The following is a 19,031-nucleotide window of genomic DNA, read 5'->3' on the forward strand; positions in this document are numbered from 1 at the left end:
CGGGGTTCAGCTTTGGTTTTGGCTCCACCTCTGTGTGTAGGTCGCCCTCAGGATTCTGTTTCCACCCAGACAGGACGGGGTTAAAGCAGCAGCTGGTTAGGGGACTCTGGCTCACTCACGCCAGGGGGAAGGAGAGGTACGGTAGTTATAATTGGAATGCAGGATGAGCCTGCGGCGGCAGAGGCTGGCATGACGTTGCCACAACCTGAGGTGCACTGTGTGTTCTCCCAGGGAATTTGTCCCTGGATCACGGGATCCTGGCAGTGGCGGGCTGCACATTGGGGGTGCAGCATGTGGGTAGTGATCTGTGCTTGCACACAGGAATCTTGGGGGCTGCAGCCACAGCATTAGCATTTCATGCCTGTCTCTCGTGTCTGAGCTGACAGCCATGGCTCACACCCTTCTCTGGAGCTCATTTAGGTGGTGCTCTGCCTTCTGTGGGCAGACAGGGAAGGAATCCCCTCTGCTTGCACACCTCGAAACAATGGTCTCTTGCCTCTTAGGCAGGTCCAGACTTTTTCCCGGACTCCCTCCCAGCTAGCTGTGGCGCACTAGCCCCCTTCAGGCTGTGTTCACGCAGCCAACCCCAGTCCTCTAGCTGGGATCTGACCTCCGAAGCCCGAGCCTCAGCTCCCAGCCCCCGCCCGCCCCGGTGGGTGAGCAGACAAGCCTCTCAGGCTGGTGAGTGCTGGTCGGCACTGATCCTCTGTGTGGGAATCTCTCCCCTTTGCCCTCTGCACCCCTGTTGCTGCGCTCTCCTCCATGTCTCCGAAGCTTCCCCCACCCAACCCTGTCTCCGTCAGTGAAAGGGCTTCCTAGTATGTGGAAACTTTTCCTCCTTCACATCTCCCTCCCAGAGGTGCAGGTCCCATCCCTATTCTTTTGTCTCGTTTTTTCTTTTTTCTTTTGCCCTACCCAGGTACGTGGGGATTTTCTTGCCTTTTGGGAATTCTGAGGTCTTCTGCCAGAGTTCAGTAGGTGTTCTGTAGGAGTTGTTCCACATGTAGATGTATTTTTGATGTATTTGTGGGGAGGAAGGTGATCTCCATGTCTTATTCCTCTACTGTCTTGAAGGTCCCCGGTCGGTATATCTTATTTTTCTCTCTCCAGTAAACATTTTCTTTAGCTTTAGAAAGTCACTCAGCTGACAGTGTCTCACTACTCTGCAGACTGACCCCAAACTTTTGTTCCTACTGGTCTAAGTCATTCATGTTCCTACCTGTGTTAGTTTGTTGATGTCTTCTAGTAAGCCACATCTTCTTTATCCATTCATCCATTGATGGACATTTACATTGTTTCCACGTCCTGGCTATTGTAAATAGTGCTGCAGTGAACATTGAGGTGCATGTATCTTTTCAAACTATGGTTTTCTCTGGATATATGCCCAGGATTGGGGTTGCTGGATCATATGGTAGCTTTATTTTTAGTGTTTTTTTTTTTTTTTAAGAAAACTCCATACTGTTCTCCATAGTGGCTGTACCAGTTTACATTCCCACCAGCAGTGTAGGAGGGTTCCCTTTTCTCCACACCCTCTCCAGCATTTACTGTTTGTAGATTTTTTGATGATGGCCATTCTGACTGGTTAGACTATACTACAAAGCTACAGTAATCAAAACAGTATGATACTGGCACAAAAACAGAAAATAGATCAATGGAACAGGATAGAAAGTCCCGAGCTAAACCCATACACCTATTTTCACCAATCTATAACAAAGGAGGCAAGAATATACAATGGAGAAAAGACAGTCTCTTCAATAAGTGGTGCTGGGAAAACTGGACAGCTACATGTAAAAGAATGAAATTAGAACATTCTCTAACACCATACACAAAAAACAAACTCAAAATGGATCAAAAACCTAAATGTTAAGGCTAGACACTATAGAACTCTTAGAGAAAAGCTTAGGCGGAACACTCTTTGACATAAATCACAGCAAGATTCTTTTTGACCCACCTCCTAGAGAAATGGAAATAAAAACAAAAATAAACAAATGGGACCTAATGAAACTTAAAAGCTTTTTGCACAGCAAAGGAAACCATAAACAAAACAAAAAGACAACCCACAGAACGGGAGAAAATATTTGCAAATGAAGCAACAGAGAAGGGATTAATCTCCAAAATATACAAACAGCTTATGCAGCTCAATATCAAAAAAAGAAACAACTCAATCAAAAAATGTGTGGAAGGTCTAAGTAGACATTTCTCCAAAGAAGACATACAGATGGCCAAAAAGCACATGAAAAGCTGCTCAACTTCACTAATTATCAGAGAAATGCAAATCAAAACTACAATGAGGTATCACCTCACACCGGTCAGAATGGCCATTGCCCTCTAGGTTTCTGCATAGCCTATTCTTCACTCTGCCAAGCTGCCTCATCTTAACTCAGAGTTATTTACATCCCTGCTCCGGCCTCTCCACCCAGTCAGGGCTGCCAGCCCCTTCTCTCGGGTAGAAGTGGGAGTTGAGGCCATTCGGTCTGGGAGAACACAGTTGGGGTCGCAGGCGCCCACTGGGCTGGAGGGGCTACTGGGAGGCGACCCCCAGGCTCGGGCCTCAGATGGCACACCCTGTAGAGCCGGAAGAAGTCAGGAAGTGCTGGGAAATATGTCCAGGGCCAGAGTAGACCCGTTTGTTAACGTGTGCACGCTCCTGGAGGGTGCTGGGAAATCTTAGGCCTGGGCCAAGCGAGCAGAGGGAGTGTGGGTGGAGAGGTCTGTAAGGGAGCTCGAGCTCGGGCATGGGCTGCGGGAGCCTGCTGCCAGGCTGCCAAGAGGTTGCTGATGTGTTCTGCTGCTCCCAGTCTGCGCTCCGTAACAGCCAACAGCTGACTCACTCTCCCATCACTCTCTCCTTTTGTGGAATGCACATACATACTCACACGGAAGCACCTCACAGGTTACAGTCAGATGTGCAAAAAAAAACCAAAACAAAACCATAATCTCTCATGGCAAAAACAGTTTCCCTCTCAAGCCCGTGGCAGAAAACTCCACTTCATTCTTTCCAAATAGGCTTGGTCACTGCAGTGTTTTTCAGAATTTTCAGATTTAATCCCAGTGAATTCAGGATAACTACTACCACCTGCCTTTTTTACCCTCATGGGGACCCAAGAGCCCTGGTCTTGCACGATGTCAGGGATTCAGGGTGTGGTGGAGGGCTGGGGCGGTGGTTTGGCCCTTGGCTGGTGTCTACAGGGTGCAAACCCTCTTGTCTGGTTTTTGATGACTGGCCTCTCTTCCATCAGTGTCTCCTGAATGTCACATCTCTCATCTGGTCTTGGTCAACAGGCTCTCACAGGTCACTTGACTGTTATAATTATTATTCATGTGTGCACATTATATACATACATATACAGGTCGCTTGACTATTATAGTAATAATAATAATTATTATTATTATTTTGGAGCCGTGAAAGAGAAATATGGACTCATAGATCCATGGCCTGTCTGGTTCCAGTTTTTCAAACCATCTTCTTCCATTCTTTGCCTGGCTAACTCCTGCCCGTTCCTCATGCTTTAGCTAAAATGTTATCCCCCTCAGTCTAAAGTAGATGGTTCCCCCTCTGAGAACCATGTGTTTTCTTTTCATAATATTTGTCGGAGTCTGCAAACATATATGTACATATGTCATTCTCTGTTTCAGGTCTATCTCTCCCCACACCTCCACCCTGCTGCATCAAATCATAAACCCCATAAAGGCAGGAATTTTTTAATCTGTTTTGTTTGCTCCTGAATTCTCAGCACCTTGACAAATACTTGGTATGTAGAAGTCACCAAAAAAAACAGAAAAAAGAAAAAAAGAAAAAAAGAAAAAGGATGAAACTGGGCTTGCCCAAGACCCCATGGCTAATTAGTAAAACAGTAACACTTGAACCCACGCCTCTGGTGGCCCATAACTCAGCTCTTTCCAATGCACCATACTGAGCCAGGTTGCCTTTGACAAGGTGTTAAAAATCCAGCTAATTCCGTTCAGATTTGAAAGCCCTGTTTTTAATTAAGAAATGGTAGAGTATAAGACGGTGGTGTGAAAGGGGTGCCCAGTGAAAAGTGGCTTGGAATCCCACTCCTGCCCAGCAGTGTTCCCCCCAAATCCTGAAGAAACCCTTGATGTGGGACCTGCTGAGGTCATGTCAGGGAGCCAAAAGAAACACGAGGAGAAGGCAAGGCCTCTCTCCACTGACCTGGTGGGGAAAGCCTGTCCTGTCTTCACCCCTGGACAAGGGCTCTCAGTCTCTCTGGAGGAGGGCCAAAGTCAGAGGCAGCCGGGCAGGGCTGATTCCAGGCGAGAAGGCTGCCTGAGTCTTTGAGGAAGTGACTGCCTTGAGCCCTGCTTGACCCAGTGGAATATCAAGGCTGGGGTAGAGGTGGGGGTGGGGGGAAGTGCCACTGGTACAAATGTGACCTCTGGCCTCATCTGCTTATAGGCCTGGTGATAGTGACGATTCTTGTCCTGGGGTTTGGTGGGGATGTGCACGGACATCTTGATGAGCTGGGAGGGGCAGAGAGTAACTTGTTTTTGTCACTAAATGAGGCTTCTTCCCTCTTCCAAGCTTGGTCTTGGTTCTGAGTGGATTTGTCACCAGCTTCCTGATAAGGCAAATGGGAGCAGAGTTGTTACTGTGAGGGTTGTTTGCTTGACGCTAACTTGGGTCATGTGGCTTATATCTGATCAGTCCAGGCTGTGGAGCCTGAGGGTCCTGGTGCTGAATTTAGGCCTGGAGCAAAGCAGTTAAACAATAAGACCAGAAGAACCTCAGCTACTAGGGCATTGGAACTTCATCAGGCTGTGCAGTCAAACTTTAACCCAACATTCATTTCCTTTGTCCTGCTGATGTCACTGCCTTGCATCCGTCAAGGCCACAATAATGTTGAGAATGGGAAGGGCTGATGTTTATTATCACACTAACCAGACACTATAGGTCTCTCCCAAGCTTTAACTGCTGATATTACAGTTAACCCCCGATTATTAGATATTATAGCTAACTCCTAATTATTTACTATATCGGTAAAGATTAGGTTTTGTCATAACAGAGACCTGAATATAGTAGCTTAAGTACATAGTGGCTTAAAGTCTTTTACTTAAAAGAAGTCTGGAAATAAGCAGTCCAGGGCTTGTATGGCAGCTCCATGAGGTCATTAGAGAGCCTGGCTCTTCCCTCATCAGCACATAATTTTTATCACCAAGGTCTTCTTAGCAGAAAAAGGCTGCTGAACCTCTAGTCATCATGTCTATATCCCTGGCAGGAGGAAGGAGAGAAAGGACAAAGGGCTCTTTTCCCAGCAGTGTCAGATAACTTTAAATCCCTTTAAACAGCCTTCTTGGAAATCCCATAAGATATTGCCAATTAAGTCTCACTGACCAGAACTTAGTCAGGTGGCTACAGCTAACTGCAAAGCAGGTTGGGAAATGTCTTTCAGCTGTATGCACTGCTGGACCAAGTAAAATCAAGGTTCTGTTACTAAGGAAAAAGAGAAGAGTGGCTATATTGGAGGCATGTAAGAGTTTCTGCCACATCCCGTTTGGATTTCTTGGGGCTGTCTGTTTTTCTGTCTTCCTGCTTTTGGGACCTTTCAAGGAGAAAAGAAATAGAAAGAACGGAAAGTCAAACTAAACCATTTTACTTGCTATTAGATCTGACTTAAAAAACAAATTCTGGGAAAGAGATCAGAATCCCCATCTCTATCTGCATTAGACTGTAGATTTTTCCATACATTCCTGTTATATATGTTCTTTCCCACAGATCTGGAGGGGGTGGATGCTAAGTTTGGCTCTGGCAGATAGACACATAGCTCTACAGCTGGAGGGAAAGCTAGGGGCTGAATACACAGATGGGGAGGGTGGGTCAGATGGGGGTGGAAGGCCTAGAAGGCAATTGATGAATATGAAAAACAAGGAAAAGGGGGCTCTAAAGAACCCAGGGCAACCCCAACATATATTCCTTCTGATTGTTTACCCCCCACTTTTACAATGTTTTTGGTCATCCATCCCCATTGGAGAGTTTCTATGACAACCATGGGGGAAATGTCAATTACATGTTTAAACTTCCCAGAAATCAGGCATTTGGCCAGCACAAAGGGTTGGTATGAACTTCTGGCCAAACTTCAAGAGATTCTCAGAGAGCTCATGTTATTTTCCTTGAAATACTCATTTCTTCCATGAGCAACTTCATCTCGAATCCCTCAGCTTCACACATCAACAGATTTACTTGACAGTGTCCTGAAGAAAGAGGACAATCTTGACTTTCAAGCGAGAAGAGCTAATAGAACAACAGGTTTTGTTTTGGTGAAAACCAGGGTTCCAGCCTGCACAGAGCGATAAATTATGAAAGCTTTCCTCAGCACTCCTGCCCTCGGTCCTTCCCTCCACGCCATTAAATCTGCTACGATCTTGCATGAACGGAGGTCGCTGATGGTACAGCAGACTTTTAAATTAACGTCAGCATCTCCCAGCTCCTGCAGCATCCTCCTCCCACTCCCGTGCTCCCATCTCTTTTCCTGCCCTGCAGCACCAGCTTGTAATTTGTCTGCTTCAATGTCTGTTTCTCCCACTGGACCGTAAACTCTAATTTTGGCATCCTCAGCATCCAGGACAGTGCGTGGCATTTATTAGGTCCTCATTAACTATCTGCTGAAAGAATAAATAGATGGAAGAAAAACTCCGAACTGTTGTAGAAACTGAAAACACTTCTATTAACATCCAAGGTTGGCTGGCAAGCTTTCACACGTGGACTAGGTTGATGTGACATAATGTTCTTTTTGAGAGATTTTTCTTATTGAAGCACAGTTGAATTACAATGTGTTAATTACCGCTGTACAGCAAAGTGACTCAGTTACACACATATGTACATTCTTTTTCATATTCGTTTCCGTTATGGCTTATCACTGCATATTGAATATAGTTCCCTGTGTTATACAGTAGGACCTTGTTTATCCATTGTGTATATACCAGTTTGCATCCGCTAATCCCAACCTCCCAGTACATCCATCTCCCACCTCTCTCCTCCTTGGCATAATATTTTATCATTTTGACTTCTGACACACTCCTGTTGTGCATAATGCCAGGCATGGGTCATGAAACTTGGCCCAAAAAAAGATGGTTGGGAGGGAAAGAGAAAAAGGAGGAGAAGGAAAAGCTTATGGCTTCCTTAATTCTGTGGATGTGGAAACTTAGGGATGTGCTTCATCTGTTGTATCCTACAGGTTAAAAGTGTTCCCAAAAAAGGAAAAATCTAAAGGAATGAACCTAACAACAGAGTGGTTTGGGGAGGAAAGGCTCAACAAAATGTATGTTTTTCTTAGAGGAAAAATGAGAATCCTTTTGTCAGTGGTTAACTAGTATGATCTTTAAGATGATAAGAAGAGGCCCCACAAACTAAGCCCCGGTTCTTGTGTTCGCCTCCTTTGATACTCCCCACTTCTCCTTCAATCTTCGTTAAAGGATCCTTGCCAAGCAGGCCAGCCTTGTTAGCACTGAGCCTCATTTTCTTTAGCTATAACTTTGGCCACCTGTGTTCTGTCTTAGCCATACTTGTGACCCAACCGGGTTTGTTTCGCCCTACGCACAGGGAGCCAAAATGCTGAGACCCTGAGGTTTAGCAGCAAAGAGGGGGTTTATTCGCAAGGCAGCCAAGTGAGGAGACGCAAGACAAGACTTAGTTCAGCCTCCCCAAAGGCAGTGGGCCCAGGGTACTTCTGGGATAAAGCAGCAGGGCGGTCTGAAGCATGGTGGCATAGGGAGCCTGGGGAAAGGTGATTGGGAAAAGGTACGGTAATCATCGTTCTGCACAGGTGTAACTAACTACAGGCCTCTGCACTCGTTCAAATGCGGAGGCGCTTAGCGGGATCTGAGGGTGGAGTTTTCAGCCCTCTGCTGTCAAAAGGTCACCAAGCGGACACTTGTGCATGCGCAGTTGGAGGGTCGGTGGTCTTACCCAGTCTTAACCAGCTCAACTCCAACTAGACACAGCTGACTCCAAGTTCCTGGAAAACAACTCAGGCAAACATCTTATTGTTTAGGCTGTGTGCTGCTTGGAGGACCTGTTAAGTCTTTTGTAGCAACAATTAAGATGACCTTGATTGGTTAGGGCAGGTTAGAGGTGTGATGGATTTAACTAATGATTACCCATGGTTTTATGCTCAGGCCAATCTCTGGAATTCTTTCATACCCTTCCATTAGGTGGTATCTTTCTTTAGGCCATAATTACAGGTTCTTGCTTCAGACATCAGTGGCATCAACTTTACCTCATGTCTGACTCCTTAATGAGACGAAAAATTGGGTCTTGAAATGACTAGGGATGGAGGGTGTGCAAAAGGCCTTCATGGCTGCCTGTCACTCCCTGAGGATCTTTCCATAGCAGCGAGCTTGTTGACCTGAGAGGATTCACAATTTGGGAAGCAGTGCCCTGGCTTCCCCCCATCTCTGATTTAGCCATTTGATACAGGAGCGTGGTGAGCCCTGTGGACTCTGAGAGAGAGGGTCTTAACGTAGCTCTGCCACAGAAGAAAGATGCAAATCCTTGTGACCAGAGGTGGGTTGTCCCTGGGGTTAGCCAGTGCCCTAAACTTTGGGACGATATCTTCATGGTATGGTCTGGGGACTTGGGTATCAGCATAACCAGCCATAATTATTAAGGATGCAGGTTCCTGGGCTGTAACTCAAACCTCATCAGAATTCCTGGAGAAGGCAACTCTAGAACTTTCATACAGGAGAGACTTAGGGTCAGCAATCTGTTTGGTAAAGGGGCTGAGTCTTGTCTTGAAACTGTTTAAGTAGTAAATGCACTGTTTGACTTAGAATGTGTGCATCTGAATAAAAGTCCAAACTGAAAACAACTAAATGTCCATCAACAGGTGAATAAATAAATTGTGGTACATCTTTACAATGGACAATGATTCAGCAATAAAAAGGAATAAACTAGTGATACGTGCAGACACAAGGATAAATTTCACAGACACTGTGCTGAGCGGGAAAAGCCAGACACAGAAGAATTCACACTGCTTGATTATATTTGTTAAAAAAAAAAAAAAAAACTCTAGAAATACATCCTCGTCTATAGTGACAGAGGGATGATTCATTGTTGCCCACGTCTGGGGATGTGGAGTGGAGTGAGGACTGACTGAAAGGGAGCCTTGGGGGGGAATTTTGGGGTTGATGGACATGTTTGGCAGTGTTTGTGGTTGTGGTTACACAGGTGTATAAAATTGTCAAAATTGATCAAAACTTTCCCTTTAAATGGGTGCATTTTCACTTAAAATACAGCCAGTTTTTACAAAGAGCAATGCTTTCTAAAGATTCACACTTTACAGGATAAGGAAATTTCAGTTGTCCATTTCATATCAATGTATATTACTGTTTTTATGAAATTTGGGGTGGCTTACGGTGCTCGTAAGCCACCCCGTACGGGATTACGGAGTGTGGGCTAAAGCCCCCAAACACTTCTGAGTAGCCCCACTGATCCTTGGGGTGAAGCCAGGGGTTCTGTACTTAAACATGCCCCCAGGTGATTCTTGTGCTCTCTGCAGTTGAGCCCCTCTGCTAATGTTACCCCACATCCTGAGGATTTTTGAACTGATTTGAGTGACTGCTGGGCTGCTGATGTTGGTCAGACTCAGTGAGGTTGGGGACTGAAAAAAAAAAACCTGTGCTTTATTAAGCTCATAAACTTTAGTATGTTCCAAGGCCTCGCTGACAAGCAGCTGCAATATATCTCTGACTAATTTGCATTCAGTAATCTTACCTCGTTAACCAAGGTGTGTTGATTACTATGAGCATCCTGTTGGTTCCAGAATGCTTGAACAACCAAGAATCATCCCAGCCAGCCAGTCTTGTAGGAACTGGTGCTCTGTATGACTCACTACCTCTTTCAGCATCTTTCTAGAGTTTCCCTTTGGGAGGACAAAGTCGGTGGTATCATAATGACATCTGCTGACACCTACTGTGTGTCTACTTACGGGGTGCCAGGCTGAGCACTTAATAGTCATCATCTCATTTAATCCTCATACTATCCAAATGAAGGGGAATCTGAAGTTCAGAGAGATTAGGGGACTTACCAGAATGTTCAAAGCTGCTTTAGTGCCAGAGCTAGACTTCAGTCCATGTCCAAATCTAAAGTGGCGGACCTCAGCCATGGTTTCACATTAGAATCGCCTGGGGAGATTTTAAAACTCCTGATGCCTAGGCTATACCCTAGAACAATTAAATCAGAATCTCTGGGGGTGTGACCCAGATATCGGTATTTTTTTTAAAGCTCCCCAGGGATTCTGATGTGCAGTTCCACCTGAGAACTGTGCTCCCTGGGCCCTTAGCCATGAAGCCGTAAGGAGAGGTGGTGAGTGCAGCATGTCAGGCTCCCTTGGAACCGACTGAGTGATTTGCTTCTTTTCAGGTCCCCGTACTAATTCTGACCCACTCCTTTTCACCCTGTGATTTAGCATTGTTCTGCAGGTATAAACTTTCAGGGAGACCTTGTCCTGTTAGAGCATGTAATGGGTGTATTCAAAGTGCCATCCTTCCTTCCATCCTTCCTTCCTCAAGCATTTACTGAGTATCCACCATGCAGCAGAGACTGGTGATATAAAACTGACCCAGCCCTGGGGAGCTCACCGTCTTGTGGGGAAGACAGACCTGTGAGCGGACAACTGAAAATTGATATGTGCCCTGAGAGGGGGAAGGAAACTCAGCATGACAAAGGACGCACAGAGGGGTCAGCAAAGTCTCCTTGGAGGAGGTGGCAGCCAAATGAACTGATGACCAGGGATGAGCCTACTGAAGGGAGAGGAGTATTCTAGGCCGTGGGACTACATGAGCCGGGCACGAGAGGCAGAAGCATGAGGTGGACTTCTGGGTGGATGGGACCAGAAAGAGTGGAGGGATACGAGCCAGGTGGATGAGGAAGATGGACAGCCTTGAAAGCATGTCAGGGAGCTTGGACTTTGTCCTGTAGGAGATGGTAAATCACTGAAGTGTTTCAAACAGAGGAGCCATATGATTAGGAGCCAACATTGAAGGCGGTGACGGAGGAAGAGAAACCCGGGCGGGGGGGGGGAATGGAGGAGAGAAAAGGCAGCAAATATGCCTTACAGCTTTCTAATCTATTTATCTAATCTAATCTATCTTCCATTGGAACCAAAATATCCCAATGAGTGTGGCTGGAGGAATAGGACTGTCAACCTGACCAGCTTATTGAACAGACCTACACAGACTGACTTGATAGTAGGGGGTAATGCCAAGCTCCATTCTTTCTTGGTCAGGAACTCTTCTTATAATTGGAGAAAGTAAATGCTTGTCAGCCTAGGGAAGGGTTTTCATGCATAGCTCCAGGGATCCATGAATCTTCCAAAATTGTGTGCAAAGTTCTGTGCATTTTTCTCGGAGAGGGTTATAGCTTTCATCGTATTTTCAAAGGCATTCTGGACCTACAAACCAGGTAGCTGAAGATTAAAATCCAAAATTCTAGATAAAGATGGTCTATGCTTTTGGCTGACCTGGAGAAAGGCCTTGGAAGAAAGACCCAAACGGATGTTCACAAGTGTTTTAAAGGAGAAATTTTAGGTACCAGACTCCTTGCACTGCCTACATTTAAAGTATACACGTCAGTTCATGTATAGTCATCTCTAAGGTAAAAGCATTTGTGGGACATTTTTCTAGGCAAGATGCGTAAGCCTGATTCTTGACTCTAGCTTTAGAACTGAAAAAGACACGCTGACTGGAACAAAGGCCTGAACATCGCCCAGAGGGAATTCCTGGTGGGAGCAGCAGCTGCTGAGATGACTGTGCACATGCACTTTTGCACGTGCAGGAGCCAAGGTCTGAGATCTCCGCTGTCTCTGAGGCCCGGACGGCCTGCTGAGAAGAGGCCAAGGCACCCACCTCGTCTAGGCCTTTGTTGTTGCCGCTGAGTATTCTACAAGCAATTGTCTGCGTCCTGCCTGGCTTTGATTCATGTTGACAGGGTTACTTGGTAAAGCAAGTGGTAAGAACGAGTCTCCCAGCAGGAAAAGGCTGCCTCCGCTGCTTCATGACCAGCTCTCCTGTGATAATGAGCTTCACCGCGTGCCATGGCAAAAGCTGCTGTCCCCTTTGGAGCCAGCCATGTTAGGGAGGTTCATTTACGGTGAGCTCTGTAGGGGCAAGGGGCAGGGGCGAGATATTCCGTGTGTGTGTGTGTGTGTGTGTGTGTGTGTTTACATTTAGAGCAGAGTCTGGCAGATAGTTATTAAAAGCTGATGGTACCCAGCAATTAATCTAATTAATTTTGTCCTCTCCAATGACCACAGATTTATTGCCGCTGGTCTGAGCTTCAACTGGGGTCTAGTTTCCTCCTTTGCAAAAGGAGGATGTTGCACAAATGCGATAATGTCACTTCTGCTTTGTACCTTCATTAATGACATTCCCCAGAGCCATAGACTCCCAGGATTACGTCCAGGCACTAGTAATGTTAACAAGAATGGTCTCACGTACCCCTCTCCCCAGTCAGGGCAGCTCTGCTTTTATCTGTTGTATGTTTTGGCTTTCCACGAGCTCTCATTTGATGGAAGGGTCCACTAAAAATGAAAAGGATTTCAAAAAGTAAAATATGAAAACTATTGGTCCAGACACAAAGTCTGATAAAGGGTGGGCTAAGCCAGGAGCTACCTGGGAAGTCCATCTCTAAGTTACTAAAATGGTGCCAGATAGTTCAGGTTTCCACACTCAAGGGCTTGTTAAATCAGTTAAACATTAAATAATAGGTAAGTCATAATTGTTGCAGGCTTTCAAAGATATGAATGTCTAGGAAGAATCTGGAAGTTCTACCACTTATCTCTTCTAAGTTCACTTTTTAGTATGTTAACATATACAGTAGAGAATACATAATATATGTGTGTTTATGTATATATAATTTCAATAGATTTATAAGATTATAAATAGATTTATAAGATTTATAATAAAATTAACCTGTGTAATCACTCAGAATAAAAATTACTAGTACATCTGTAGCTCTCTGTATATCCCTCCTTTATTGCCCCCCTCTCTCCTATGAAGAAGTATCCTCTGCTGAATTTTGGATTTATAATTCTCTTGCTTTTCTTTAGTTTTTACCACATTTGTATGCATCCCTTAAAATATATTATTTAGTTTTTTACTTTTATATAACTGGAATTGTACTATATGTATTCCTCTGTGTCCTGTTTCATTCCATGCTGTGTTGACAAGCGTAGCTGCTGTTCACTCATTTTTACTCTAGAATAGTTTTCTATTTTATGGATTTTCCAAATTTACTTATTCCTTTCTTTGATGATGGATATTTGGTGTGTTACTGGTTTTAGGCTATTACGAATTACGCTGCTATGAACATTCTTGTTTTTATCTCTTTGTGTACATTACCACCCCAGCTGTGTTCCAGACAGGAAGGAGGACAGGGAAGGAAAGAACTTGTGCCCTCCCTTCAGTGCACATATATTGCTTCTGCTTATATCCTATTAGCCAGCATGTAGTCAGGTGGCCACAACTACCTTCAAAGGAAGCTGGGAAATGTAGTTCCTTATTTGGAATGGCCATATTCCCAGGTTAAAACTCAGAGAAGAGAGAGAGAATGGTTACTGGAAGTCTTGTGTCTGTCTCTGCCACAGTGTTCCATGTGTGTTTGGAAAAATGTGTGGAAAGAATGTAACTGTTGGGTACCGTGTTCTGATTATGTTCATTAGATCAAGCTTTTCACTGTTTAAATCTTCAACTTTTTGGTCTATACATTGTTGAGAAAAATATGATAACATTTTTCACTATGATGGTGAACTTGAATTTTTTTTTTGTGGTTCTGTCAATTTGAATTTACTTATTTTGAGGCTATCTAATTAGGAACACACAAGTGTAGAATTGTATTTTCCTGCCCAATTGAACATTTATTCATATATAGTGACCCTCTTTGTCTCTAGTGATTTTTTTTTCCTAAAAATCTATTTTGTCTACTATAAACATGGCTACTCCAGATTTTGTTACTACTTACCTAGAATATCATTAAAATTTTTTAAACCTTATTGTATTTTAGTTTTGTGTGTCTTCACATAGGTAGGATTTACCCCATCTGACCATCTTTTTCATTTAAACTTAGGGAGGTTAGTCTGTATACATTGATTAAATTTAATGGTATATTTGGATTAATTTTGACAATATTATTGTATGCTTTCTAGTTCTAACTTTTTCTGTGTATCTTTTTTTTCTCTTTGTTGCCTCATTTTAGATTGTTTGAGGCCACAGTCCATATTAAAATTTTTCCTAAAGTATATACTCCATTGATTTTTTTGTGTGTTTGCCCTAGAAATTTTAATATTCATACTAACTCAATAAAGTCTCAAGTTATCAATATTTTCTCCCTTCTCCAGAAAAATGAGAACTTTAACTCCTGTCACACTCTTCCACCTTATTTGTAGTTTCCCTGTATATGTGTTCTCTTTTGTAAGTTCCAAATTAGATATTATTATTAGCGTATTAACAGCAGAAATCTAAGTTGACAGTTAATTATTTTCAACCCTTTGAATATATTATTCCATTTTCTTCTGTCTTCTTTGTTGCTTTTGAGAACTCAGATGTCAAATCAGTCTAACTATTGTTCTTTTATAAGTAATCTGCCTTTTTTCCTCAACAGATTAAAATATTTCATGATACAAGAGCTTCTCTTTGACTTGGGTGTTCTGAAGTTTAAGAACAATAAATCTAGGGTTTTGTTTTGTCTCTTAATTTACCTTGTTTGGGTTTCACAGAGCTTCTTGAATATGAAGATTTATATCATTTGTTAGTTCTAGGAAATTCTCATCTATTTTTTTTCTGAATATCACCTCTTCCTATTCTCTCTATCTTCTTCTGGAACTCCCATTAGACTTTCTCACTTTACCCTCCCATTTCTCTTCCCAAATTTTCATTTCTTTGTTTTACTGAGCTGATTCTTGTGCAATTTTTTTCAGGTCTATATTTCAATTCATAAATTCTCACTTCTGCTGTGTCTAATCTGCTTTTAAAATCACCCACCAAGTTTCTAATGTCAGTTATGTATCTTGTGTTTTTAGCAGCATAATTTTTTCAACTTTGCCTAATCAAATATGATAAGTTATTATTCCTAAGCATCCTTTTGAATTCTTTTTCCATCTTTAAACATTTTAAATGTATTTATTTTATACTCTATATCTTATAATTTCTGTATCTGCAGTCTTTGCAAGTCTACCTTTGTAGTTTCTGGGTTTGTTTCTGCAGACTCTAGCTCACACTGGCTTGTTTCCTTGTATGTTTTGTGATTTTGTTGTTGTGGTTATGGTTACTGTGAGTTCATTCAAACTTTATCTGTGGGAATTATGTGAAGCTTGAATTTAAATACATTCCTTCTGAAATGGTTAGGAACATTTCTACCAAAGGCCTGGAGTAGCTATATCTCAAGATAATTTTAATCCAAATTTTCAGCTTGAGATTTTTTGGAAGTACAAGTACAAATTCTTGCCCCAAATCTTCATGAGGGTCGCTCATGGTGGTTAGCAATTCTCAGGGGAGAACTTTTCCCCCATATTTCCTTCTCTCCTAATAGTCAAGTAATCATTTCTATCATCTCTCTGTGAGAGATGGTTCCTCCCCACCAGTTTACCACTGAGGGTCTTGTCTTTTCAATGTCCTGGCTTTAATGGGTGGAGAAGATAGGCTACAATCCAACCTCCCACCATGCTGGACCTAGGATTTTCTCCTCCCTGCCACATCTTTAGCCCATTAAAACCTAAGTTTCAGTTCATTGGTGATTAGCAGATGCCACAGACAAGTGCTTCAGTGCTCTCTTGCCTCTTAGAATTGTGTATTCTGATTGATTCAAATTTCTGAGACTTTGTCTTACTCTTTTTTTTAATAGACTCAGCCATGCCCTTAAAGTTTTCATGTATTTTTATCCTATATTCTTAGATGTTTTGTACTGAAAAACTTTGCCATATTGCTGAACATGTAAGTCTTCCCTAATATTTTTTAGTTTGAATACTTAGAATTTAATTAGAATGCTCCTTTGTAACAAAAATTCTTAGAGTTATAGTCTCCCAGGAATGGCTTAACATGACCTTCAAATACTTTTAAGTGGCCTGGTTCAGCTGGTCAAAAATTCCCATCACAGGCAATCTAACTGCCTAAATCAAGAAAGGTGAAACTGTGTTATCTCTCCAGATAACTCTGATATACTGGTGTAAGGGACAGTCTAAGGTAACCCTTATGATCCCCACTTCCTGGTATTCACACCCTTGTGTAATCCCCTTCTATTGAATGTGGGCAGGACATGTGACTTGCTTCTAACCAGTAGAATACAGCAAAGGTGACAAGCTGTACCTAATTACATAAAATTGTAATGGCTGTCTTGCTAGAAGACTCCCTTCCTTGTTGGCTTTGAAGAAACAAGCTGCCATGTTGTGAGCAGCCTAGGGAAAGAGCCATGTGGCAGGAGCTGAGATAAGCCTCCAGCCAACAACCAGCAAGAAATGGAGGCACTCAGCCTGGCAGCTTGTGAAGAACTAGATGCTGCCAACAACCACAGGAGCATGGAAGCAAATCCTTCCCCAGCCCTCGATGAGACGAGATCCCAGCCCTGGCCAACACTTGGACTGCAGCTTTGTGAAAGATCTTGAAACAGAGAATCCAGCTAAACCATGCCCAGAAGCCTGACCTACAGAAACTGTGAGATAATAAATGTGTGTTTTTTTAAACTGCTAAGTTTGTTGTAATTTGCTAGGCAGCAATAGATAACTAATACAACTGGTGATGGCTATCTTGAAAAATATTCTGGGGCAGAGTTTAGGCTTACTAGGAGAGAGTATAGTGATCAACAGTGATGTGTGCTAGGATGAAAAAAATCAAGAAGGCAACATTATTTGTCAACTTGGCCTAAGCTATCGAAGGTATATATAGGGTGATCTCAGTTTCCCTTCCAAGCAGTTCAGATCACCAGTACCCTGGGGATCCAACATGTGGCCTACAGGCCACAATTCATTAGCCAAAATTTTCTGAAATTTCTTTAGCTAACACAAATCCAGTAGGGACCGCACTTGGCTGTGGCCATTAGTAACTGACTCTCACCAGATATCATGTTAGCAGTAACCATAATTAACGCTGAATGTAATTAATTATATAATTCTGAACTGATTTTAATTAATCTACATTGAGGCAGAATAAAGGATGACAGACAAAAATAAAATAATTTGAAATAAAGACTGTGTATATTTCATTAATATCGGAGCTACATCTAATACTTACACCAAACGAGGAGCCTCTTGACTCATGATTGTTATTAGCTTAAAAAACATTGAAACCCCACATGAAGCACGTGTATTTTATAAAGGTGGATACACCTGACTTAAAGACCTGGGGCAGTTTTTCTTTCTTACCACCTCCCTTTCATGCAATAGAGGCAAAAGGAAAGAAACCACACAGGTTTCCCTTTGTTAAGAAGATAGTTTTTCAAGACCGTATCCTCTCTAATCAGAAGATAGTGTTTTCCCAGTTACTCAGTCAGAGGGAGCTGTTGCTCATTAATAGTTACCAAGCAGAGAGCTAGTATTACAGAGGCTTCTTTTGGTGACTTAACAATGATTACAGCTCACCTGCAACTTTTATAAAATGCCTCTGCCGCTTCTGAAAACTTCTTCAAAGTGAATGTTTCTTTTTTCTTTTTTTTAAAAATAAATTTATTTATTTATTTATTTTTGGCTGCATTGGGTCTTCATTGCTGCATGCGGGCTTTTCTCTGGTTGCGGCAAGCGGGAGCCACTCCCTGCTGTGGTGCATGGGCTTCTCATTGCGGTGGCCTCCCCCATTGCAGAGCACGGGCCCCAGGCACGCGGTCTTCAGTAGTTGTGGCTTGTGGGCTCTAGAGCGCAGGCCCAGTAATTGTGGCGCACGGGCCCAGCCACTCCACGGTATGTGGGATCCTCCTGGACCAGGGCTCGAACCCATGTCCCCCGCATTGGCAAGTGGTCTCCCAGTCACTGCGCCACCAGGGAAGTCCTCAAAGTGCATATTTCTTAATGTGGGATATTTTAAAATAAAACTTAAACAGAATACAAACTGCTTAGCACATAACAGGTGCTTAAAAACAATTATTGAGTGATGATGAAAGGACTGAAGTTAGTCTTATATTAGCAACTGAGTACTTTCAGTGTTTTGGGTACTGTGTTAAGATACACACACACACGCACATTATTTTTCCTTTTCACGTTCACATTATTCCTGCCAGCTATTTACTTTCCTCCTTATTACAAATGAGTAAACAAAGTTAAGTAATTGTCCTAAGTTTTGCAGCTGGTAAATGGTGCAGCAGGGATACGAACCTCATTGATTTAACCACAGAACGTGTGCTATTGCCATTTTGGCACGTTGTCTCCCAGAAATTAACCTAAAATGTATTTTCATAACTCAAATGCTTTCACTTGTCTGCCTGCATCGTTGCTGACACATTAGCCTAGCTAGTAAGGAATAGACTGTCATTGTCCAGCTCTGATGTTGGGTAATGCAGGGCAGAAATACTTCTCTTCTGTCTCATACCTGCCCCTTTGGTCCTGGTCTCTCCTTGGCCCTGCTGGAAATTCCCATTTGGGGCATCAATTCCAGAAGGCCTGATGCTCAACAACCAGGCCTCCTTGCCTTTGCTCAAGAGCACCAAATTACCTAAAATATTACCCTGGAGATCTGCTCCCAGAAGTGAGGACTGGTCAGCTGTGTGATTGCCTTGGTAGGTTGGTGCTTAAACTACAATACTCATGGAAGAAACCATGTGCCACATCTATAGAACTAAGGGGATGAAACATATTTACTTATTCATTTCTTTCTTTATTCAGTGGCTGTCTATCGAGTACCTATTAAATGCAAGTAACTGTGTTAGATGCTCAGGGCAAAAGAGATGGGTAAAATAGAATGAATGAGAATGTCATTGAAGTCAGTTGTCTTCCAGTAAAGAACCAATTGAGCTGTGTGAAGACAGGTAGACAAGAAAGGCCTCAAAGACCCTCCATGCCTGAGCCATACTCATGCAGGGCAGGTGTGGTGGCCCTGTC

Source organism: Balaenoptera acutorostrata, chromosome 3 (assembly GCF_949987535.1).
Source record: "Balaenoptera acutorostrata chromosome 3, mBalAcu1.1, whole genome shotgun sequence".
NCBI classification, from domain to species: domain Eukaryota; kingdom Metazoa; phylum Chordata; class Mammalia; order Artiodactyla; family Balaenopteridae; genus Balaenoptera; species Balaenoptera acutorostrata.